Source organism: Heterocephalus glaber, unplaced genomic scaffold (genome assembly GCF_053883595.1).
Source record: "Heterocephalus glaber isolate CG9 unplaced genomic scaffold, H.glaber_assembly_v1.0 deba00000331, whole genome shotgun sequence".
Classification (NCBI taxonomy): domain Eukaryota; kingdom Metazoa; phylum Chordata; class Mammalia; order Rodentia; family Bathyergidae; genus Heterocephalus; species Heterocephalus glaber.
The window spans coordinates 57,302,567-57,328,616 of record NW_028258142.1 but is presented as its reverse complement, the minus strand read 5'-3'; the positions used below and the strand labels follow the sequence as shown (position 1 = coordinate 57,328,616).

At 43.9% G+C, this 26,050-nt stretch overlaps 2 long non-coding RNA genes across 2 annotated transcripts in view; one reads left to right on the top strand and one right to left on the bottom strand.

Moving 5' to 3' along the window:
• The first annotated feature begins 5,175 nt into the window (after window positions 1-5,175).
• LOC147830149 (uncharacterized) overlaps window positions 5,176-26,050 on the top strand; it is a 95,358-nt gene continuing 74,483 nt past the window's right edge. The window contains exons 1-3 of the long non-coding RNA XR_015444379.1: window positions 5,176-5,324; window positions 7,750-7,904; window positions 9,217-9,350. This is a non-coding gene — a long non-coding RNA (uncharacterized LOC147830149). The remainder of the gene's footprint in view (window positions 5,325-7,749; window positions 7,905-9,216; window positions 9,351-26,050) is intronic.
• Window positions 12,209-13,486, bottom strand: LOC110350830 (uncharacterized). The gene is made up of 3 exons (XR_002397719.2): window positions 13,429-13,486; window positions 12,986-13,217; window positions 12,209-12,844 (listed from the first exon to the last, which is right to left on the bottom strand). It is a non-coding gene; the product is annotated as an uncharacterized LOC110350830 (long non-coding RNA).

Here is a 26,050-nt window from a genome sequence, read left to right as displayed (position 1 = left end):
CAGCCTAAAGACATTAGTTTATAATGCAAAGGCTATAGGAGCTATTTGTTTCAAATGCACAGAAGTAATGCTATTTTTAATTAGGCAGTGATTTTGTTTTACATTTTATTCTAAAAGCAACATGATACTTGTTCCTGGGGAAAACAAAATAGCAAGATGAGGAGTATGTCTTTCCAAAAACTGATAGGGATGATGATAACTCACATTTTTAGTTCTTAGTGTGTTCCAGATATTGCAAATAAAGCAGTGTATGGTGCGTGTCTAGCAGGCCCCCATGCGGTGCTCTGCAGCAGACGTTACCTGAAGCAGGGGCCAAGCATGGAGGCAGAATAGCCAATCGGAAGCCACTGTGGGGATCCAGAGGAGTGCAGTCCTGCTGCTGTGAGATAGAACTGTTACAATTTGAGTATGAAGTATTCCCTAAACACTCATGTATGGGGCTTGGCCCGCAATGGGCTTGGTCCTCAGTGCAGTATGGTTCAGAGGTGGGGCCTAGAGATGGGATTAACCCACTGGTGAGTTAGTTCACAGGTCAGTGGACTATTGGGAGGGGAGGCCAAGTTGGAGGAAGAAGGTCTCTGGATGTGTGCCTTTGTATACTATATCTTGTTCCTGGCTCCTTGCTGTCTGTTGCTCTGCTTCCTGGCTACCATGAGGAGAGCAGCTTTGCTGGGGCACACCATTCCGGCATGATGTTTCTGTCCTACCACAGGCCTAAAAGCAATGGAGCCAGCTGACCATGGAGTGAAACCTCCAAAACTATGAGCCAAAATAAACTTTTCCTCCCTTTAAGTTGTTATTCTCAGGTATTTTGTTCCAGGGACAGCATGCTAACAGGAAAACACTGGCAGTAATTCTAATTCAACTGCACCCCTGAAACTGTTCACCATCACCTCTCCCATTCTTCTCCCCCGACCCTTCTAGTCTCCAGGAAACACTACTGTACTCTCTACTTCTGCGTCATCAGTATTTAAGCTTCCACCCGCACAAGCGAGAAAATGTAGTATTTGTTTTTCTGGGTCTGACTTATTTCACTTAACATAACAATGTTATCCAGACCATCCATGTTGCTATAATGCCAGTGTCTTATTCTTCTTAGAAGGAGTATTTTAAGAATATTCTGAACAATATTTCATTGTTTGCTCTGTTTTGCAGTGGGGATCCCACCCAAGGTCTTTTGAATGCTGGGCAAGCACTCTATCCCTGAGCTCCACCCTAGCCCTCTATTGTGTTTATACAGCACATTTTCTTTATCCATCCATTTGTTGATGGACACCTGGGTAGACTGAATATCTTGGCTACTGTTAAGCCTGTGTTAGATTTCAAATTGTAACTTACTAAAATAATAATAATATAATTTATAATGCCAAGACAAGAGAAGAGAATAAAAGAGAATAAGGAAATTTTTTTTTGTATTAAATTCTTTTATTGGTACATTGTAGGTATACAACACAATTACATTTCTCATTGGGAATTGTACCTTTACATAATGCATCTTGGTTCTTATTTTTTCCCCATTCCTAGCCCTCCCTTCACGCCCTCCACCCTTCCCTATTTACAAAGACTTTATTTCCATTTTTTCCAAAGGAAAATTTGATTTTGTGTAAGACAGGAACATAAAGAGGTGTAATAATAGCAGACACAAAATTAGATGGTTGAAATAAATTTAAGTACCAGCAAACAAATGCTTCACTTAAGAGACAGGAAATTTTGGATTGTATTGGAGCATATATCCAATCATGTCCTGTTTACAAGAGACACGCCTTAGAAATAATGACTCGGAATGACACAAAAAAGAATCTGGTAGATTCTGAAGTTCTTTCCAAATGGAAAGGGCTGTTATTTATTTAAGTTGCATCATTTACCATTTTGTTCCCTGATTGTCTTTATTTGATTCTCTCTTGCTAGAGTGGGCAAACTTTTTGAGGGCAGCGATCATATATTTTTAACAATGCACATGGTGGGCTCTGTATAAATATTTGTTAAATGAATATAGGAATAAATGGATGAAGAGAACAACAAGATAGTCACCGTTTGAGTTACTTTACCAGTGTATTTAGTATTTTACCAGTATCTCTGTGAATGTTGTTTTCTTTGAGTTGGTGAAGAGTCCTGGACTCTGTAGATTATTCAGATGTCAACTTTATATTTTATTCCAGCTATTACTAATATCTCGGTTATTTAATAATATAATAGGTTTTTATTTTCTAACTTCTTCCCCTCCTAATGGAATTGGCTCGATGTCACCAGTTCTCATCTTAAGAACAGATCGGTGCCAAATGCATCAGATTTTGTACAGCCACTTTGTGAGTGCATATGTTTCTTCTTTCAGTTTTTCTTATTTATGTTGCCCAAGGTCATGTTTATGAGTATTTCTGAAAACTAACATTTCGAGGCAGACACACCCACGTTTGTCAGTACTGGCTGTGTCACTTACAGAGTATGTGTGGCTCGGTAACCCTGGAATTCAAGCAGTTCCCATCAGCACTTAGTGTGACACCATCCAGATTAGGGAGGTGTTGAGCAGACGCCTCCATGCCAGGCCACTCCAATCTGGCTTTCGGGTGGGCTTTGGTAGAATGTAGTTGCCGATTTTTGTCCCAGCCTCTGGGAAGCCAGGGCCGGGAGGCACACCAGGCAATGTCCTATTAACAAAGGGCAAGGCCACTAGGCGGTAATTAATATAATCCTCATGACTAGATACGTGTTAGCCAAGTTATTGGGGCCTGTTTGCTTCTTCTGGAGAAACTGTTATCTGGATTTGGCTTTTATCATGTTGCAATATTAAATCCAGCTTTACATTTTTGTGTGTGACATGCTTTAAAAGCATTGACTCATACCATGAGCCTAATTCCAAGTGATCAGCATTGAGGCTGAGGCTGCAGGACACTAAACATCTGGATGCTCACAAGCATTCCGTTTTTGACTGAAAATTTCACTTGTTGGGATGGATTTTCTGACTTTCCTTGAGACTTTTGAATAATGGCCATCAACAAAAAGCTGCTCAAATAATTCCTATTAGTGTTATTCAAAACCAAAGTCTATTGACCAAGAATGAGTTATTTTTACAGAAAAAATGACCTACATTTTTCTCTTTCCACATTCTCCTCTTGAAATGCTCATGATCTCATCTGTGGGCTCTGGGTGGGACTCTAGAGGTCACAACCAAGAGGGGCCAGGGCCAGGTCTGGGGACTGTGTACCTGACACCCAGCTGGGCTCTGTCCAGCTCCCCTGTGGGCTCCTGCTGGTAGTGCAGACCAAACCGCAGCCCTGGGTTCTGCTGACTGAGACTCGCATCAACCAAGAACACAGGGCCCGGGGCTCCCCAGAACTCAGGACTTCCAGTGTTCAATCTCTTTTAGGAGTGTGGCAAACGTCATTTTTGATAACCTACAGTGCCTCCTTTGTTTGTGTCTCGTTCCCTTCATCTTCTAGATGTATATTACTTCTCTGGTGTTTGAAATCCTGCTGATTTTTCAAGGTCTGGCAAAAGGGTGACTTCTTTTGGGAAAGCTCCCTTGATTCGATGCTCCAAGCCAAACAGATGGGCTTTCTATGGCTGGACCTGACCCATGGTTCCTTCTCTGGACTCCTGAAATCCATAAAGCTCTGAAAGTGGAAAGAGTTTACATCACTTCTTTGGCTGTAAAGCCTGAGCTTGAAGCCTTCTATTCGCTTTGTTTCCCTCAGTATGATGAACACTGCTGGCTCTGTATTGAGTGATACATTAACGTGTTGGATGACAGATGGATGCACAGACTGCGGCGTGGGTGTTGGTTACTAAACTTGTATGCACGACCTTATCCCTCTAGAATCTGAGAAATTCCTACATGCAGGGGCTCCTGAGGGCTTCGGCTAAGGGACAGTGGACCTGCTTCTCTCTCGCCAGGGCACTCTGCACCCTGCCTATAAGCGGTAATTGCCTGTGAGTCTCTGAGCTTCAGCTTTCTCATCTCTAAAATGGGAGGGATGATGTCAGTCCTGACGTGAGCCGAGAGTTGCAGACGAACAAAAAGCACCACCCGCTGCATCCCTCTTCCCACTTGGCCTCCTGTGCTTTCTACTTCAGTTGCTCTTGAGGCTCTGTGAGGAACCGCTTTTTCGCAGCTGGAGCTTAATGAACGGTGTGCGATGTGAGGGCAGAAATGTGGTCAAAAGCGTAAATTTGTGCCTAATTTTCTCACTGTCCCACTGAATTACTGTTGTATTCAAACTTCGTGTAAGATTCATCTGCAGCGAGGCCCCAGGAGTGAGCCTCGAGTAGCCAGAGTGTGGTCACGAAAGGCTCTGTCCTCCCTGCCAAGCACATGCAGGACCGGGCCAGGTGCTCGGGAGAGGGTGCTCCTCGTGGGGCGGACTAAGGGGCCCTTCAGAGCCCAGTTCGGGAGGTACGGGACAGCTGGGGTGCTGAGAAGATGCCACACAGAAGGTGAGCTCCTCTGCCATCCCCAGCCAGAAATGAGGCGACTCATTCAGCGTGAAGCTTTGCTCTCAGAATGGGTATTTAAACAGAAAAAACAAACGTACTGCAGTCTTTAAATCCAACCTGTGGCAATGAACCAAGACACGAAGATTGGTCCAACACAATACCAACGTGGACACTTGGAACAGAATCTGTGTATCTCCAAATATTGAGATGTTACTATCAAGGTGATGCAGTTCTCAGTCCCTCACCATCTAGGGTAATGAGTAGTCACCCGTCACTCTTTCAAAGTCAGCTTTCACATGCACAACTCGGAACCGCCAGTAGTGGCCTTTCCAAATAGAGGGGAGTGGCATGGTAACTAGAGCTGAAGGAGACTTTGGAACTCTGAATTCACGCACAAATTCCTTCCATGGTGCCCTTCACAGGTGGCCGACCACCTCCTGCTGGGCTGGGGGTTCTTGCCTCCAGAGGTGACCTATTGCTCCAGAAACTCCATTTGTTAGAAGTAATTTCTGATACCGATCCTAAATCTTTCTTCTTGTACGTCTCACTCCATGGTTTCAGTTTCTCCTTCAAGAGTATCCGAGGGCCAGATGTGTCCTTCTTCCCATGCTAACTGCCTACTGGGAGTGTTTTGGCTGCATCGGATGGAAGACACAGCTACAATGGTTAAAGAAGGAGGAGCCTATTTTTCTCACAAAGTTAGGGCAGGGTGATGTCTGGCTGGCACAGCTCAAGAGCACAAGTGCTTTTTATCTTTCTGCTCTGCCATTCTTGGTGAGCTGACTTTGGTGTTTATGTTTGTCACCTCTTAGCCGTGCCTACTGGGTCACTGTGTCCTTAGCAGGAAAAAGAAAGAACTGGGGAATAGCAGGCGATTCTTTCCTTTCTATAAGGTAAGCAAACAATTTTCCTCAAGCCCTCATCCATCTGACTTCTCCTTTGCCAGAACTGGCCCAGCCATGAGGATGCGATTACTGTGGGTGGTTTAGATCCATTGAGATTCTGTGGCTGGCACTTGGGTGGCCTCTTCTTTGATCAAGAGGCCCTGTGGTGACTAAACAAATCTTTTTGGTTATTGGAAGATGGGGCCAGGGTGAAGAGCCTGGATGGTGGTGAGCCACGGGCACAGAACCTACCACAACCACACCCCAAGGATTCTAAGATTGCCCCCAAATCTCCTTGTAACTTCTTTGACTTTGAAGCACATCCAGTTTCCTTACCCAGTTGTCTTTCTGCCATTTTGGTTGGCCTCCTGTGGATGGCTCTGCTATGTGTCTGGAACTCAGTTCCATCTTCCCACATGCCTGGCAGGGGTATGTAGCCCAGTGGGACTCTGATCTCTCCTACATAGACCTGGCATTTTCCATTCACATTGCTGGCTTCTGTGGCAGTCATGTCATGGGCTGGCTGTCCTAGACTTCCAAGTCAATTCTTTAGTTTCTTGGGAACTTCCCACAGGTCGTATCTCCTATCCAATTTTCCCCATAATTGATTTTTTAAAAACCCTAAATGAAGCCTTCAATGTGATGATTTGGGGAAACCAAAGTATTAAAATACAGTAAGGGTCTATTTTGGTTAATCTTAAACAGCTGTTCACTTAATGAAATGTGTTTGGAAGACTAAGACCTGAATTTTATAAAAAGCCTTTTAAATTTTTCTATACAATCCATAGGTAGCATTGATATATTTATTACTGCATATGGATTTAGAAGAAGAACTGTCACCTCTTTATGTTTCTTTTTGCCTTTCCTCAATACTTTTTTTCGGGGACATTATTGGTGCTACCACTAGGCCACACCAAATCAATTTGATTTATGCTGTAACAGAGTGGAAAATAGAAAGTAAGGCACAATGACTTTAGTATGTTGAATAACAAGTGTGTAATAGAGAGCTAATACTTTTGGAAATACACACTTTTGTGACATTTTAGAAAATATGGAACTCCAGAACTAGGATGCTTTTTGCTTTAAAGCACTTTTATCCGATATAGGATTAGTATGTCTTGAGAAGTTGAAGTGTTAACAATTATACTATAATGCTCACATTCAGTTTTGTGATATTTAGCATGTATCCAGGTATCTTCTGGGTTGCCATGAAATTTGATTATCACCATAAATGACTTCAATTAATTTCATATGTAGATGAATAGATAAAAATAAATGTAGGTAGATAGGTGACTTATAGAAGTTAAAGAAGGGTGGTATACATTATAAAAGTTTGCATCCAGAATAGAATATCTAGCATCCAGACCTGTGTAAATCACAGTTGCATACTGTACTGTGACTTTATTACTATTGTAATTACTCACTAGCATAGCGAGTGGCAGGTTTTAGGGCCTGTAGAGAATATGCTCTGAATGTTAGGATTTCTTCACAATCTGTAAAAGGTTACTCTCACCAAATCTCTCAGAGGCCACTGAGATGATGACAGGGATATTTATTTCATAACACTCACGAGGAGCTCTGTGAGCAATCTGAAGAGAACAAAGTTGTTTTCCAAACTGACACATAAACTTGGAAGCATCATGTGTTTGTCAACTTTTAAGTACATTGTCGTACATGGGACGTGAACAGGATGGTGTTCTGTGAGCTATGCCAGCGCATCAAAGCGAGTACATAAGACACTGATTTAAAGGAAAACAATAAAAGCGATAGTACGCAATACTCCCAATCTTACAGAATGGATGATAACATTAAAGATAAGAACCATTGGGGATGTAATTAAGGATTTAAGGGTTAATCTTTATGTAGCTTTCAAAAGTAAGTTAGTGGCTCACTTCTGGCTGTGGCTGAGTGAAGAATGGCAAACTGTGTCCTTATAAAGCCACTCTATGCAGGGCCAAGTTGAGAAAAAGAACCACCTGTTTCCTTACAAACTGACCAAATCGGAGAGGCATTTATGCTCCATAAGCTGCTAAATGCAGGGTAAGAAGCAGGGCCCAAGGGTTGGGGCCCGTGGCTGCTCTTCTTCCTCTCCACCTCACCCCATGCCCAGCTCCAGGCCCGGGGACGACAAAGGAACAGCTCCTGCCACCAAAGGGCTCCCTTGGTCTGGGTTTGGGTTAGTGGCAATGCTCACCTCCCATGGCAGCATGGAGGCCGGCGACGTCACTAAGGGCATTGACTCCAGTCTGTGGTTGCAGTACCAGTTGGGACAATCACATTCCTGGCTGGGGCTGGCGAATGCACAGTGACACAGGAGGGGACTCGAGAAGCCCCCATCCTGACCACACCTGGAAGAGACGCACGGGCCAAGGGGAAGCTATAACTCAGAGGACTTCAAGCGGCTCCATTTCTCCATCCTCTCCTCCATTCACAGGCAGCTCCATCTGCAGGGGATGGGCGGCTCCTTGCTCAAGGGAGTGGAGCACAACCTCTCTCCAGTCCCTGGCTTCCTGTGACACTATGCGAGCGCCAGGAGAGACATCAGGAGTGGAAGACTTTGGGGAAGCGAACTTCACCAATACTGTCTAGGTAAATCATCAAGGCAATAAGCAAGCAAACAGCAACACCTGCCAGACAGTAACAACAACCTGCAGGACAGGAAAGCCAGAACTGGAAGTTGTTACAATAGATTATCAAAAATGTCCCATTTTTAACAAAATAATTTTGAAATCTTCAAAGAAACAGGAAAGTATGACTATTTAGGGGGGAAAAGCAATGATGAGACACTGTCTGCTAGTGTTACCAGTCTATTAGTTGGATTTAGAACACAAAGATTTCAAGGCATGTGCTAAAGAATTAAAGGAAGTATGATTAGAATGAGTCAAATAAAGAATGTCAGTTAGAAATTATAAAAATGAATTAAATGAAAATTCAGAATTGAAAATATAATTGCAAGTTAAAATTAGAAGAGCTCCAGACCAGAGTTGAGATAGCTGGAAAAATTCAATGGGATAAAAAATTGAATAAAAATTAATATCTAACTGCCATCTTACGAGCTACATCTTAGGTTCAAAGATACAGATGAATTGAAAATAAAAGGATAGAAGACTCATATACCATGCAAATAGTAACTAGAAAGAGAGTTTTTGCTTTCAAAAACCAGAAAAAGAAAACTAAACCTAAAACAAGCAAATACAATAAGATATTAAAGCAGAAATTTAAAAGAAAGAGAAACTCAATGTAACCAAAGGTTGTTCTTTGAAAAATGTTTAAGGAAAAAAGAAAAAGAAAAATCTTTAGATAACCTGACTGAGATAAAGAGAAAAGACACAAATTTCCAAAATTAGGAATGAAAGAGGGGCATTACTACTGACCCTACAGAAATTAAAATGGATATAAGAAAATATTACAAACATCTTTAAAAAAAATTTAGCAACTTAGGTAAAATGGACCAATTTCTTGAAAGACATAAGACATTCTAGCACTTATACACTGAGATGTTAACTGGAGAAATGAAAACATATCTTCATAAAAACCTGTACATAAATATTTATAGAAGTAGTATTTACAATCACCAAAAGTTAAAATTAAATCAAATGCCCTTTAATGGGGAATGAATAAACAAATTGTGTGGTGCTGGCTTTGGTAGCACATATACTAAAATAGACAAATTGTGGTACATTCATACAATTGAAATTCTCAACAGTAAAAATAATGAACTGTTGATATACACAACAATATAGATGAATCTCGAATGTATTATGCTAAGTTAAAGAAGTCAGACTCAACAGATTGCCTCCTAGAAGGTACCACTTATATGATATTTTAGTATTTTTAAATTTAATTTAATTTAATTTTTTGAGACGATGTAGTCTAAGATGGATTTGAACTCACTGTTTAGGGCAGGCTGGGCCCAAGCTCATGGCAATCCTCCTGCCTCAGCCTCCTGAGTGCTGGGATTACAGGTGCACACCACCACGCATGGCTGATATTCTGGAAAAGGCTAAAATACAGAGATGGAAAACATATAAGAAGGTAAGATGATCCAACCCATGATTTCCTGGAATTGTCCTAATTTAAATTTGTTACCTTGCCTCGTTTACATTAAGTCCATAACTTTCCTAATCTTTACATCTATTTATTTATTGCCTTATTTATTTATTTAGTGGTGCTGGGGATTGAACCCACACATCCCAGGCAAGTGCTCTCTCACTGAGCTGCACCCCAGCCCTGATTTTAAAATTTTAAATCTAATATTTTTATTACTAATTGCATTAAATGAAGCTCAATCATTGGTAAAACTGTCATTGGAACAAGAACTCCTTCCAAGGCTGTTTAGTAGTGATTGAAATTTTGACCTTAACATGCAAGTCATTTGGAAAGAGGGTTTAAAAACAATCTTGTTCCCTTCCCGGTGCGTGTTCCCTTCCCTTCCCCACTATCTTCAGATGTAACATTATTCACACCGTCCTTGGAAGGACAGCATGCAGGGCCCTCGTTGACACAACTAGGAGCAGTGGGGGACTTGCGGCCCAGGACAGCTCCATCCTTCTGGTCGAGAGTGGCCTTTGATGCTGCTGGCCCTGCTGGCTGCTCTTGGTTCGCGGGCTGGTTGTCCCATGGCCAGTGCTGCAGCCTAGGAGATGCATGCTTGTGCATCATCTGGGGGAATGAAGCAAATTTTAGGTGAGGGGTGAGTGAAATAAGAGGCCGAGCAGCCCCTCAGTAGCACACAGTGCACCTACTCTTGTTTCTCACTGGCTGGCACGCATCACAGAGTTGCTTCATTTCACTGGTTAATAGCTTTTTAAAGTTTTACAATAAATGTTTTAGTAAGTGAGGAGGTTAAAAAAACTCAGTGGCTATTTAATGAAAAATGAGGTGCTGAATTTCTATTTTTTAAGAAAGTCGATGATGACAATGTAAGTGACATGGCATGATGGTTGACATCCGAAGTGCTGTTGAATGAAAATTGTCAAAGGTGACCTAGGAATATTAGTGTCAACATCGAAGTCTGCAGGTCCGTTAAGTGGTGCAGTGGGTTGGATGGCGGTTCCTTAAAAAGAGGCAGCCTGAAACCTGGGAATGTGACTCAGTTCGGAAAAGCTGTCTTTGTGGGTATGATTAACTGGAGGAGCTTGAGCTGAGGTCACGCTGGATGATCTAGGTGGCCCTAAATCCGACAAGCATCCTTAGGACAGACAGAGGGGAGAAGGCTGCAGGAAGAGGGGGCAGAGGTGACAGATGTGGCCGTAAAGGAGGCTGAGAGCCCTCAGAAGCTGAAAGAAACAATCCATGTCTGTTCCCAAGTCTTCAGAGGGAGCACAGCCCCGTGGACCCCAGGACTTCAAATTTCTGGCCTTTAGACTGTGGGAGAAAAACTTCTGTTCTTTTAATTCAGCAAGTTGGAATTACCACGCAGCCTTGTAAACCAAAGGGAAGATCATGCTCAAGATATGACTGAGCACATGGCTGGAGAGAAGGAGTCCTATGTACGACCCGGTGAAATTTAACTTGCTGCTTTGACTAAGTATCTGCTTCACTAAATTCACTTTGCTGCTTTTCAGCTCTGCATTTTCTTTGCATGTAAGCAAATGAAGCTATGGGCCTTAATGAATGGTCCCCATGGGCAGGGAAAGACCTTTGCACACAGTAAATGGTAACAGTTTTCATCACTGTCACCAGATGTTTGAAAAAGGCGATCAGTTCATTTCAGTAATGCCTGGATTTGTTTCATCTAATTCACGGAATTAATCCAGTTCATGGAAGTTCCTTGGTGGAGTGGGAACATCTGACATCATCATGAATAAAATTGTAAAATCAGGTTGGAAGCCCAACACTGAAGACAGAGTTCGCGTTGCTGTTGCTCTTCCTACTATTTTGCAGAACTGATACAGAGCAAACATAGAAGTGTTGTTGGTGGCAGTGGGGGTGGGTGGGTAGATGGGGAGGGGGGTGGGCAGCATATTGATCACCAGTAGGATCACAGCCACCTTGGGGCAGCAGTTCAGGTGGGGACAGAGTGGTAGTGAAGGACGGGGTCACCCACAGGAAGGCTCCAGGCAATGGGTGGGCGCTGTCAGGCCCACAGGGAGAGTGCGGCACACGGCAAATCCATGGCATTAGAAAACTCACCAGTCCCTTCCTTGTCCCCTCCCACCCTCCTTTTCTCCCTCCCTCCCTGCTAGCAAGACTAACACATGTTTATTACTGAAAATTTAGAAATGCTCTATAAAGGGGAAGTTTAAGTTGTCCACATTCCTGGAATCCAAATCACTTAATTGTTGAGGTTTTCCTCTTTAGATCTTCATGCATGTATGTGACTATATACACATCTATTTAGTATATCATATACATCCATTCATACGTCAATCAAGGGCTTCTCCAACTAACAGGAAACCCAACTCAAGCAACAAAGTGGAATGCTTTCCTCTAGTGTCTCCTGTGTACTGGCTGGCTCCATTCTCTGGCTGGCTTTCCTTCTGGCCACAAGGCCAGGTAAGGCCACCCATCTTCACAGGGACAAGGAGCAACAGTGCCCAAGGGTTCTGAACAGATCCCTGAGCTCTGCTATGATTGGACTGCTCCTGAGCCAATCACTACCTGGCTGAGCCACTGGCATCCTTCAGAGCTTGCTGGGGGAGGCGGCACCCAGGTAACCTGTCTTCCCCGAGTAAGGGAGGCAGCCTTGATATCTGCTGTTCTAGTCCTTCCTATTTTCTCTATTTATAAACCCATTCGTCTTCTCCCTGCCCCTTTAAGTCTTGGAGATGTAAGTCAACCCTTTGTTTCATACTCGGGATAAACACACAAAGGTCTCTAGAAGGCTGACCTGAACTGCCCGGGCCTGCAAGCCCAGGGGAAGGCTGTCCTTCCGGTTGTCACTTCCGGCTTCTGGGGGATGCTTGCTTTTGACTCTGTGCCTTACACTGACCCTGGCTGTGGAATTTACCCTTTCCTTGATGATCTCGAGAGAAACCAAACACATAGAAACCGGAGCGTGCTCGGCAGACCTCCTAAAGGCTTAGGGAAGACGGAGTGAGGATGAGTTTACATCGTCAAAGCACAGCATTTAAAACAGAATATTTCAGAGCCTTGTGCGTGGTAGTTCTCAGTGGAGGTCGATTTTATTGCTCAGGGGACATTTCTGGTTGTCACAACATGGTTGGTTGTCACAGGTGCCCCTGGTATCTAGGTGAGTAGAGACCAGGGCTGCTGCTGCACTTCCTGCAGTGCTCAGGGCGCCGCCCCACAGCAGCGAGCTGTCCAGCGCCCAGGCAGCGTACGCTGGCGAGGCCCGCGGGAGACAGCTCCAAGTTTTGGGCAGTGTGCAGTGGCGCTTGGTGACTCCCTGGGGTTTCTCTCCCAGTTCCCTTTTCATTGCGCTTCCTCCTCCCAAGTTTTTCTCTCTTCCTTAAATGGAGCACGTCAGCTGCCCCTATTTTCCTCATTCCCGGACAGGTTTTCCTTCCCCACCTCGAAAGTTTTGGTGAATCCAGTACCTGCTTTGTGAGGAATTTCGCTGTCATCTGTTAAGACAACAATCATTTTCAGTCCGCTATTACTTATCCACAATTAGCCAGCTGTACTGGGGGGTGATAAAGTGGATTGTGTTTGCCGCATGCTTTCCTCACTGAGCGGCATTTTATGAATATTTCCCCATTGCTTACCCAATATCATACGGTTTGCCAAGCATTTCTGGTTCTGCTCACTCCTGGCACGAATCCGAGAGCATTGCTTAGCCTCCTCGGGAAGGGCCTGGGGGTCAGTGGCCGTGTGTGGCCCTGATGTGGAACTTCCTGCCCATTTGACACTTCTCTGAGCTCTCAATTTCTTTCTGGTGAGTGAGAGGCAATGCTTGAGTTGGAGCTCTTCCTGTGGCCGGGATATTGAGAAGTCACCCTGCAAAGAAGCCCTTGGCGAGGTGATGTATAGATGGGAAGTAAATGGGATTTTGTTATTTTAAGCCATGGGAACTTTGGGGATGCTCGTGATTGTAGTCTAATTCAAGTCTGTCCTGATCAGTGCCGCGACTCCCACAGCATAGGGCCCAAAGCCGGGGAGAGTGGTGGGAGGTGAAAAGATGAAGAAACCAAGAAAGAAGGATACGCACCAAGATTATGCTTGAAAGCTGGGACCAGGTGGAACCATAGCTTGTCGGGAGCTCATGGCCACCTGGAGGACCACGCCCTCTTTATTTATAGTGGAAGGCAAACAGGAAGAGAAGGCGGGGCAAATAGTGCTGTATGGCTACGTGGCTTAGGCTGACAGAAGCCTGATTGTTTCGTGATGGGGCATGCACAGGAAGGAACAGGGAGGGATACAATGTAACTGTCTCATGGGGCTGTGCCATCCAGGGTCTACAATATCAGTCAAGTAGACTGTGTCACAGACTGTTTGACATAGGCTGTTTGACTCTAATCTGTGGAGGAGAAAGGGCCATCTTCAGGCTTGGCCAGCAGCAGATCAGTGCATCTGATACCCTTTACTACTTTTGTTCAGAGATTTACTCCTCAGCATGAGAGTGGGTTACTGCATCCATGGTCCAGGGGCTTCATCTTGCTTGATCCAAACCAACAGTGGCCATCCTATTGTTCTTTCCAGTGAGGAGTTCGGGGCAGGCACTGACTTTCCTCTGAGAGGTCATGGGAGGTCTGTGGGGATTCCTGATCCCAGGGAAGAGGCCTGAGGGAACAGGCTCTTAGGCCTCTGGACATGGCTGTGTATGGATGTGATGTGGAGCTTTGTACACCAAAAAAGAAAGAGTGAAGGAGGACCATGTGTGGGCAGTGAGGCTCCACGGAGGGTGCCGAGAGGGATGGAAAGAACAGAATTCTTGATGACTTTATGGAAGCTGGGAATCCACCAGCCCTGAAATTTCTCCTGCCTCAGACTTCCTGAGATGTGCAGTGTTAACAGTCCTTGCTTGAAGGTAGTTTCAGTGTTTTATGTTGCTTGAAACTGAAAAATCCAAGTGATATATCAAGTTGACCAGTGTAATGTTATTTGAATTGTAGAGCATGTCTAGACTGTAATATATTTAATTAATCTCCCATGACTTGACCTTTAGATATTTTCAGTGTTCAGTCACTACAACATTAAAAGGGGCCTTTCTGAAAATAACACCAGACAAAAGTTGTTAACATTTTTCCGCTTCCGAAGAGAAGGAAGCCTGCCTGCATCGAACTAGATCTTCACTGTTCTACTTGCTTCTACTGCTGGAGTGCCTACCATGCTGTAGGTTTGAGAGAGAATCGTCATACTTCTCACATAGCTCTACAGGGCCTGTGTTCCTTTGGTTTGATAAAACCAACCCATGGTCTTTTGGTTATATAAATGCAAAACTAATTCCACACATGAATCTTTGGAGAAAAGATGACAGCAGATTATGGGACTGAGAGATTAACTTTTGATTTCTATGTAAAGTAAATATGTATTTTAGCATAAAGAGTTATGGCTTCAGACTTTCTAACTTCTTAGGGAAATATACCATTTTCTGTGTATGCATTTAAATTCTTTAAAATTTGAGGTTTTATGCTCTCATTGCATATTGTCTAGGTAAAGTTGGGGATGTGTATCACTCAGTTTTCTGTGACTGTAACAAAACACCTGAGATATTCGACTTAAAAAGAGGAAAGGTTATTATGGCTCACAATTTTGGGCCAGTGCTTTAAAGCTGTAGTGAGGCAGCGCATGGGGGTAGGAGCATATGGTGGGAGAAGCCGTTCACTTGATGCTCAGGAGTGAAAGAGAGAGAGCCAGAGCAGGAAAGCAGGGTCCCCCTTATCTCCCTCCCCCCAGGCCCTACATCTCAAAGTTATCCAGCTCCTCCTGACAGTGCCCAGCTGGGGATGAGGTGTATAACACTTGGGCCCTGGGGGGACATCCCAGATACCATAGCAGCAGGATGACCCTGATAGGAGCTGGATGTCTTTCCTAACATATGGGTATGGAAGGAAAATCCTATAAAAATAAGACCTGACTCCTAAGAGCGCTATCCATTTTTTCAGATATCCTCTCTGCTCTAAGGAACTGCTGGGCAGAAGCAGTGGCTGTGATGGCAGGGGTCACATTGCACATGGAGGAGGGGACTGGGGATGCTAAGCAGTCCTGCCCCTTGCCAGCTGTGTGTGCTAGAGAAGCCGCCACACCATGCGGAATTCCAGGATCTTCCTGAACCCAGTGGAGACATGACAGAGAGCTTATTTACTTCACTGAAGTATTCTGATCATTTTTTTCCCCATTTGGTACTGGGAATCGAACTCAGGACCTTGTGCTTGCCAGGCAGCCTTGGTGGCACTGAGCTCCCTCCCCGGCCCTGATTGAAGTATTTTGAAACACGGTCTCTTCATGTAGGTAAACTGAGAACACACTGATTACAGTTTTTGTTTTTTGAGGTCAAAGAAAAAATATTTTGAAAGCTGAGTTCCTAGACATTTAGTGGAAGAAACAGCATGTTTAATCACACAAATAATACATAATCAGTGTTGCAAATGAAACACACACATACACACACACACACACACACACACACACACACACGTTCCACTCTTTGTTTCTAGTCCATGAGAGGCTGAGACACTGATATTCTCTTTCTTGTGGGTGAAATCCATCAACATCATTCTTTGAGATTTCTTTCCTTGGGATTCTTCTCAAGAAACCCTTGGCTATCAGGTTGTATATAAATCGCCGCCTGTATTTTAGTTTAGCAATGTGAAAGGTTTTCTTACAAACTGTTGGTCTGGTTGGAATTACTTTTGCTATGGAGTAGGAGAGATGTATCATTATACTATACTATAAGATAACCCTGTAAAAGGCACTCACCACCACTTATTGAATGAGATTTTCACTGCTAATTTAAGTGGCAATTTTTTTCCATACTCTAAATTACTACATATAATTGATAATGTTTCTAGGTATGCTATTTATTTCTCTAATTGTCTATCCATTGCTCAATCATTACTACATGTTTTGATGAACATTTTTGGTTTGTTTGCTCTTATTTATTTATTTATTTTTTGAGACAAAGTTTCACTATATAGCTCAGATTGGCCTGAAACTCTCAGCGATCCTCCTGCCTCAGCCTCCCAAGTGCTGGGATTACAGCGATCACCACCGTGTCCTGCTTTTAGTAAACTTTATAGAAGACTTTAAGATCTAATAATGGCCCTCAATCATTATTTCCAAACACCAATTGGCTTTCTACCTTATGTATTGTTTCTGAAGATTTTCGCATTTTATTTTCGTGTTCTAAATACCTATGAGGATGTAGAAAATCTCCCACACTCCCCAAAATATAAAAATCTGAAGTGACAGACAACATATAGTAATGCCAGAATCAGAAAGAAAGATATTTAAATTTTAAGGAGATTAGAGTCGGGTTTAGGAAAAATCTCAAGGATTACACTGAAGGATGATTCCCTGGCCTTGCTGCCTCTGAATATACCCCCAGCACATACTTTTTAGTATGGCAATTAGCACTTTATATTTTCCATGTTGCTTCTCCATCAGAGTTGGCTCATTTCAGGGCAGGCGCTGTGTCTGAGAGAACCTTAGCACCCTTGCATAGCCATTTGGTGAATGGGTGGCTGGTGCTCCAGCCCCTACCTGCTCTGAAAGCCCACAGCTGCATCCTTCCTGTGTCCACTGACTCCGGAAGCTTTCCCAGCCCAGCCAGGTGCCTGTCCATGCTACCTAACGTGCTTTCCTATTTATACAACTCCGTGTGGTCAAAACTTTCTAGATTTGCCAATGGACCCTTCAGTGGCTTCCTGCCTCTTCTTTCCTCCTGACATGTTGGCGTGTTGGCATTAAGTGGTATCCATGAAGCAACACAACCCCAGGCCGAGGGTAAGCATTGAGACTTCCTCTCCCTGCGTCCCCAGATCCCAAGTCCCCTCCCGGCTCCGCAGTGGCAGCGAGCAGGTAAAGCAGGTCCCACTGAGTTTTAGCCGGGCCTCCCTCTGTGTCCAGCACCCGGGTCACTGTAGGCACACAACAAACTTCGGCTTCTTTTACCTCCACAGCCTCTCTCCTGCTCCCTCTCCCAATGGCTCAGTGCAAAACAAGGCCTCACGTGGTCTGTTAACATTTTCAGAAGACAACTAGGGGCTGCCAAGAGACTGGATGCATTAGAGGACTGGCCACTGAAGTGACTCCCCGGGCCAGTGTACCGCACTTTTTCTTTCTCTTTATTAGTCCGTGTTTGCACCTCACTGATTGCAGTCACTGTGGGGAGCTGCTGCATGGACATTTTAAGATCCCCTTCTCATTCACTGCAGGTCCATCTCCCCATTTCCTTGTGTCTCTTTTCTATTACTCTTTAGATTATTTATACTTTGGGTTTCTCGTATAAGAGAAACTATGTGATATTTAAGCTTGTGTATCTGCTTTACCTCACTTCACATTATGGCCTCAGGTGCATCCACTTTCCTACCAATGTCTGGATTATCCTTTATGGCAGAATAGTACTCCATTGCGTATAAATGCCACCTTTTCCTTACCTATTCATCTGCTGATAGATACATAGAATGATCTTACTCCAGAAAGAATGGCTACCACCAAGACATCAGACTTTGTTCTTCTTAAAGGGTAAAGAAATGAGATCTTTATTATGACTAGGAAGCCTGTGCATTCTGGTGGAGCTCGAGAAGTGGGTGCAAGTTGACAACACACTCCTCCCCAGTGGGTCCTCCAGGGTTTGCTTAAGTGTCTTTGGCAGCTGTCTGTGGCTCTGGATGCCCTGCCCATGCCAAATGAAGACCTGGAGGTGAACTGCGGCCATGGAAGGCCCTCTGCTTACAGACAGCGGCCAGGACACAGAGTGAGTCAGGTGGCCCTTCTGATGCAGACGGCACGCCTGGCTCATCTGGAATGCTGGGACTGCTGCCCTCTTATGGAAGGAGAGAGCTGGGAATGGTGGCGCACACCTGTAATCCCAGGACTTGGAAGGCTGAGGCAGGAGGATCACTGAGAGTTCAAAGCTACATAGTGAGTTCCAGGCCAGCCTGAACTACATGGCAAGACCTTGTTTCAAACAAAAGAAAATAAAACAGAGCAAAGGAAAGAAAATAAAATGGTGTGGTTGAGTTCTCTCTCTGTAGTCTTCTCAGTCCTTCTCCATAGTGATTTTATTTGATGTAGAGTTGAATTTAAGAGAATTCCTACAACCCGCCAGCCAACACCCAGCCCTGAGGTTGGAGACAGCTCGGTGGTCACTTTGGTCAAGACGTGGCCAACAACCCAGGGGGATCTCTGCACCTTCCGCCCCTTCCCAGAGTGCATCTGTCTGGCACCAGCTCCTCCTCCCATGAAGGGGCCAGGCCAGCCCGATCCAACCTCCTTCTGCCCAGTGCATCCCCTGCTTTGCTGGGTTTCCTGGCTGCTGGCTTCTGTCCACAGTGGTGACCTTGGTGTGCAGGCCTGTGGGAGGGAGCTTTCCCTGGCTCTTATCGGCAGTTTATTCTCCTCATGGCGGAGAGGGGCAGGCATGGGCAGTGCTTTCCTCTAGACACACAGGGAGGCTTTGGAAGGGCTTCTGAGAACCCAGGTGCTGGGGGAAGCAACCCTGAGGGTGACAGTGCCACCTTCTGTTATGTCTTAGACCTTGGCCCTCAGGGCCTCAGAGGGTCAAGGAAAAAGGTCTTGTCTTGGTTGTGCTGCACTGATTCTGCAATCAGCAGGCTGACAGTGGTGGCCAGGTCTCCCCTCTCTCATCCAGGGAGCAGATAACAGTGGAGCAGCGCTTGGCTGACAGAAGCATTTGCCTGCTGCCCCCATGCTGTTAGGAGTCGACATCAGAGCTGTGACTGCTCCCATATGCACCAGGCCTTGGCTGCCTCCTGGTTTCAGTCTAAACAAACCTTGGCTCTGGGCTGGGGATTTAGCTCAGTGGCGCCACGCCTGCCTCGGAAGTGCAAGGTCCTGAGTTCAATACCCAGTACCAGGAAAAAAAAAAAGTTTTGTGGTTCAGAGAGGTTCAGAGAGACGAGTGACTGACTTGTCCAAGGTCACAGAGCAGAACTGAGACCATGTCACGTGCATAGAAAGTGGCCTAGAAATGCTTATTGCCAACGGTGTTTAGGTTGTAAAGAGAAAGGAAAGAAAAGAAAAAGTGACTGTGTCCCTCAAATTCACTTATTTGTTTACTACCTCTCTGGTGCTAAGCAGTAATTTTTTTCCTTTTTTGTACTGGGGATTGAACTGGGGACCTTGCGCTTGTAAGACAGGCAGTGGCACCACTGAGCTAAATTCCTGGCCTTAAAGCAGTAATTTTTAGCATCATCCGAAGCGGATGGTCCTTAGAGAGGCTGCCTTCTGGTTCAGTTTATAGTTTTTCTCTTTCATCTTCCAGTGTCATTTACATCACGCTGGTATATGTCCCTGCGTGGACATTTCCTTGAAAAAATATAGCATTATTGTACACAGCTGTTTGCGCGAAATTGTGTACCTAGCCTTGTGTTTTGCACTTCATTCCACCTCTTTCTTTCCCCCCACTGATTTGAAGTTCTCCACACACCGTCTTAGAGCCGTGCCATTCATAGCTTCCGACTTCTACGTCTTACTCCAAACCACACACCCGCCGCCTTCCAAGAGGGGACATCTGGGTCGTGTCTACCTCTTTGCTGTACAGTACAGCAGCGCTGGGCACTCTGGGCGCTGTTTGAGTTCTTGGGGGAAATAGCTCCTTGCTGTCCTCTCAGGGGCTGGTGTAATATTTATTTTAGATGCAGCCAATAGGAACGGGAGGGCAACCTCTTGAAGGGACTTTGCTACAAAGAGAGCCATTAACGTGAATGTAAATCACGGTAGCTTCAGGGACAGTTTAATAACAACCTGACTTTTTATTGGGTGAGTAGGAGATGGACCAGCTTTCTCCTCACAGAGTCCCTGGATCTTTTGCAGAGAGAGATTCCATCTGAACCGGGATGGAGATTACTGAGGGCAGAGGGCCGCTCTGGGAGTGAAGGCCATAAATCCAATTAGTTACTCACTTTCTCTTTTGCTCTGGGCTCTGTTTTCCTCAAACGTGTAGAGGACAGAGCCTGTCAGCAATCCAGGACCCGTCAGTCCCCGGGGCTCCATGCTACCACTCCAAGACACGGAGGTTTCTTGCGTGGGAAAAGGACCAGAAGGATGCACATCAAACTTGTGACAGTGGGGACTTCAGGGAAGGGAGTGGCAGAGGTAGAAGGGCAGCCGATGAGGGGACTGCCACACTTCATTCTATACAACCGCATGTTGCTTCCCTTGAAAAATGGATTTCTGTCTTACCTGTGTAGGAAGAAAACCTGAGAAGTGACGGGGGTCTCTAGGGACTTTTAGCAATGGGAGAGCTCCCAGAAACTGCCTTTTTACGGGGCATGTGGAGGTCATGTGGTTGGGTCACGTGGTGGGGAGGGCCTGTGTTTGTCCCCCTGGATTTTCTGCCTCAGTCCCAGTCATGTGGGAGCAGCACGTAGAGACACAAGGGAGCCCCAGAAGCGGCCCCTGGCCCATGCTTGAGACCTTGACTCCGATTCCTTGTGTATTTCAGTGTCGCTCCTAGAGGGGATTTTGAGTGTTCCAAATACAAAGACTTGATAAATGTTTGAAGTGATAGCTATGACAGCTACCCTGCTCTGATCATCCTGCATTGCATACAGGTATTGAAATACCACTCCGTACCCCATAAGTATGTATAATTGGTGTAGGTCAATGAAAACAAAAAGTATTTAAAGCTGAAGAAAACAAATTTGATAACGATGAAAAGACACACCGAGGAGAGTTTTTCTGGAGGATGGGAGTAGTCCCACAGAATTCATTCTTTCCCTTATTGCATTTGTACTTACGACACAGATGAGTTGATCTTGTGAGTTGATCATTGTGTTTTATTTAAATTATTATTGTATGAATGACTAAGGCACAGTTTTGCAAGAGCTGATAAAAAACACACAGGCCGTGAGCTTGAATCCCAGCCCTGTAATTTGCCAGTCACCGTGAGCAAGTGATCTAACCTCCCAATACTTAGTTCTACTACCTGTAAAGTGAGAAACTGTTACCCAATTCATATCATTACATGGAGATTAAGTAGCTCACACACCCCTTTTGGTACAGTGTCTGACACATAGTAAGTACTCAGTAAGGATGCCTGTTACTATTTTAAGAAGTGCATGCTTGTTAGTGCTATTTTTTCCTGGACTACTCCAGGGATCGAGGAGATATTTGTTAGATATACTAACATCTTGCTTTGAATTTCTCAAAAGCAGAGTCTGAGACGAGGATTTGCGTGCAGTGTTTATTTGGAAGCTGGTCCCAGGAATGGCATGGAGGTGGGTCAGGGAAGAGAGGCTCTGCTAAACGATTCTTGGGGACAAGTGGACATGGTCCTGGGACCTCTGGAGGGCCGGGTGCAGAGAGCCCAGGGTGGGACTGCACTGCTCCAGCATCTCTACTCTACTTACATCCAGGCTCTGATTAGGAAGAAATGTTTCTGTGCTGTTGTGAGACACCTGTGTCCATCAGCTGGGGCTCCAAATGTCAGGGCTGCCGCGCCACACTACTTTGCCTGCTCTGTCCCCATTAGCTGATAAAGGGCACCGTTTCTATGAATATGCATTTGCTAAGTCATCACTCATTTGTTATCTGCTGGAGTTTAGCAGCACATAAGCAATGGTAAGCATCACAAGTATAAGAAAAATACGAGAAAAAAATTAAACACATAAATTTTACCCATCTTTACATTAATCTGAGATAAAGAATCCCCAAGCTCCTTGCAGCAGCAAAACATCTCTGTTTTATAAAATGCCAGCATTTGAGACTTATTTAAAAAGTAAATTAAATCACTATGATGTCAATTGAGGCCATGTTCACTAATCAGGAGGAGGGCATTTCCATGATTCCAGGCCGCTTAGAAGCTTCTGAGAGGGACAGGTCACATCTCCATGGATTTTACCTCTTAGCGATAGTGAGAACAAAATGTGAACAGTCTGGTCAGGCTAGTGGGAGACATTTGGCTCTTCTCTTGGGTCACAGGAAACTGTGTGTGTGTGTGTGTGTGTGTGTGTGTGGACCCTAAATCATTAAGTGACTTACTGATGAAAATGTGTAAGTTAATTATAGTTCTTGATAAAGTGTATTATATTCAATAGTAGAACCCTCGATTTTTATATTCTCTTCTCCTATACAGTCTAAGTAGTGCCTACACTCAGAAGTTTATTAACTCTCCCACATGGCAGAGGTGTCTTAGTTTAGTCTGTAGAAACTGAGTTCTTCTGCAGTTAGAAGTTGGATTTTTCTTTCAGTTTGATTTTAGATCTCCAGAATTCAATATGTCCTCATCCAATTCAGGAAATAAGCAGACTGCTTTATTTCTTTTGATTGTCAAACAAGAAAAAAAACATATAAATATTACTTATATTAAAGAGGGAAAACCAAGACCCATTAAATTTTAAAAAGTTTACTCAAGAAAGAAGAAGGTTCTAGAATTGGACAGCGTTCCAGGCCAAAGATGGTTCTGAGGGCCCTAGCCCATCTTATGTGCCAAGTATACTCATACCTGTGTTTGTCAGCTTCTGTCATGGAGACAAAATAGCTGAGGAAGTCACTTTAAGAGGAGGAAAAGTTTATTTTAGATCAGGGGTTCAGAGCCTCCCGTCATCCTCAGCTGGACCCATTGCTTTGGGCCTGCAGCCAGGTGGAGCAGCATGGCAGGCAGCTTGTGATGGAGCAAAGCTACTCACCTCATGGCAGCTGGGAATCAAAGTGTGGGGGGAGAGCCAGTCTAATATCCCCTTCAAGAGCACACCCACACACCCATGTTTACAGCAGCATGATTCATAACAGCTAAATCTAGGAAGCAACCGGTATGCCCATCAACGGATGAATGGATAAAGAAAATGTGGTATTTATACACCATGGAGTACTACTCTGCCACAGCAAGAGACAAACTTGTAGAAAAATGGATGCACTTTGAGACCATAACATTAAGTGAAATAAATCAGACACGCAAGCTTAAATATCACAGTTTCTTTTATGTGAGAAACCCAAAGTATAAATAAAGAGCAAAATAGAAGATGGATTATAAAAAAAAGGGAGTTAGGGGCCAGGGATTTAGCTCAGTGGTTCCACCGCCTGTCTTGCAAGCACAAGGTCCCGAGTTTGATCCCTGGTACCAAAAAAAGAAAAAAAAAAAAGAAGATTCAAGCCATAAAACTTAGAGAAAAGGAGGTGATGTACAGAAACAATCTGGTTGGCTACACTTGTCATTTGCCTTATTTGGTCATGGTTTGGCAGTTTAAACCCTCTGGGATTGGCTGGAAGTTCAGCTGCTCTGATTGGCTCAGACTCAGCTGCTTGGCTACAAGGGTATCCTCTTAGGTTAGGCTAAAATTTGTGTACACAACACACTGGGTCATAGTTGGGTATGTAGGCCATGTGGGGCCAAACTTTACCCCTCAAGTACAGAGACAGGTTTAGGCCAAACTTACTTCAGCTTAACAATTCTTAGTGGTGTTCTTTATTGTCTAGTTGACTGGTCCAGTCAGGTCAACATTTGGAGAAGAAAAGTATGTATATTTTTGTTATAGTCCATTTGGGCTACTGCAATGAAAATATAATTAACAACATAAATTTTCAAGGAGCGGGTATTTCTCACAGATTTGGAGGCTGGGAAGTCCAAGATCAGAGCGAAGCAGATTCCATGTCTGATGAGAATCCACATCTTACTTTATTGATGGAGCTTTCAGGTGTCCTCATGTGGTGGAAGAGGCAGCTCAGTCACCTGGCTCTTTGTGGGGCTGCTTCCTCATAATCCAATCATCTCCCAAGGCCTCACCCCCTAGAACTATCTTGGGCGGAGTCAGGATTTCAACACCTGCATCACATGGGACACAAAATATCCAGTCTGTAACACTTTAGTTCCACCCTCCCAACTCCCCCCCCCCGTCCCTGCGCAATTTAGCTGTTTTTTTTCTTTTTGCCAAATCTTTTGGTATTCTCTTTAAAGAGTGTAATTATCTTATTAGTATTTATTTCCTGAGGAAATATCCAATTTAGGAATTAAAAAAAAGTTAGCACATTTTAGATGTGTTGGAAACAATTATCCAAAATCCTTATAATACTGCAAAAGATATGAAATCAACATCTGAATTATTTGCGATCTACTTCATACCCAGCACATTGTTTTGGCTAAGGATGAACTCAGTGAAGTCACTATCCTTAAGACTATCGGACAAGTTATCCACCCTTAAGGCAGTTACAGGATTATTGGTACCCACTAGCACTGTACCATCCTCAAAAATAGCTACTTTCTGTTTGACTATTTCTTCCGTTGTAAAAACAAGGTGGTTAGGTAAAACTTGAGGGTTGTTACCCTCAGTCCACGGGCTGGCAGGGGACAAGAGGGAAATGTGAGGTCACACCACTAATTAGTGGCTGAGCCAAACCCAGAAGTTAGGTTTCCAGTCCCTCCCATTGGAGCCTTTGCTGCTCAGAGCAGTGCAGGAAAGCCATTCTAGAAGAGATTTAGATTTATTTCTCAGTTGACCTGGCTCCACCATGAGTATTTAAAGAAAGCCACCTGATATGTAATTGGAGTCAGGAGTATCAGCCACTGCCTGGGTTGATGATTTTGTTAGCAGCTGGTGGACAGACATGGAATTCCTGCAGGAAATGACTCCCAGCAGCTCTGAGTAGGTGAGGAAATTAAATGACTAACTTCCACATTTCCTGGTTTTGGTCTATTTTAATTAACAATCTATTTTGGTAAAGGAAAAGTTGACCAACTTTCTAATAGTAAACATGTAAAACATAGTATTTGTTTATAATAAAAACAGGATTCCCATGTCTGCTTTTTATTTAAGGAAAAGAACAACTTTCTGGATAATTTTCTCCTTAAGTAACTATATTTATTAAGTAATTCTTTTTTATTTATCTAAAAAAAAACAATGACCGTATATGTATGTGGGAAATATCAATTTCCTCTTCTAAGTTCCCAAAGGTGCACTTAAGAAAAATGTGTTGATTATTAACAGGGGTAATATTTTTTGTGGTAATGTTATTACTAGACATCTACAATAATTGGAATTTGGAGTTGACAGAAGTATTGCAGTCAGAATACCTTATTGATTTCTGTGTCATATTAAATATAGCACAGACCTACTTGAATTTGTTACTACTTGTTTGTGATAAATATATTGTGTGGTTCTTATTTTGTCTCAGTCTGTTGATTTGACAATATTTACTGCATACAATGTACCAGTTATTCTAGGTGCTGGAGATAAATGGTAAATTAAAGCCTTTGCTTCCATGGAGATTACATGCCAGTTGAGGGAGACAGATAATTACTTTTTTTTTCACGGTACTGGGGATCAAACTCAGGACCTTGCACTTGCCAGGCAGGTGAGCTACACTGCTGAGCTACATCCCTGGCCCCACATAATTAATACGAAGGCAGGGAAACATGTCAGGTTGTTGTAATTGCTAAAAGAAAAAACAATGAAATAATAAGAAGGGATGGGAACTACTTTAGTTGATCGGTGAGAAAATCAGGAAAGTCCTAAGTTGGTCTCTTTGTAGAAATTTAATGACTTAAGACTTCCTAAGACACCATGGGCCGGTACCATTATGGCTGTACCACTGCAGCATTCATTCTGTTTTTCCTGCACTCTACAAATCTTTAGGACAAACTTTTGAAATCAAGGATAATAAAGAATAATTTCAAGAAGGCTGATTTTATATCTCTTTAATGTCTCTAT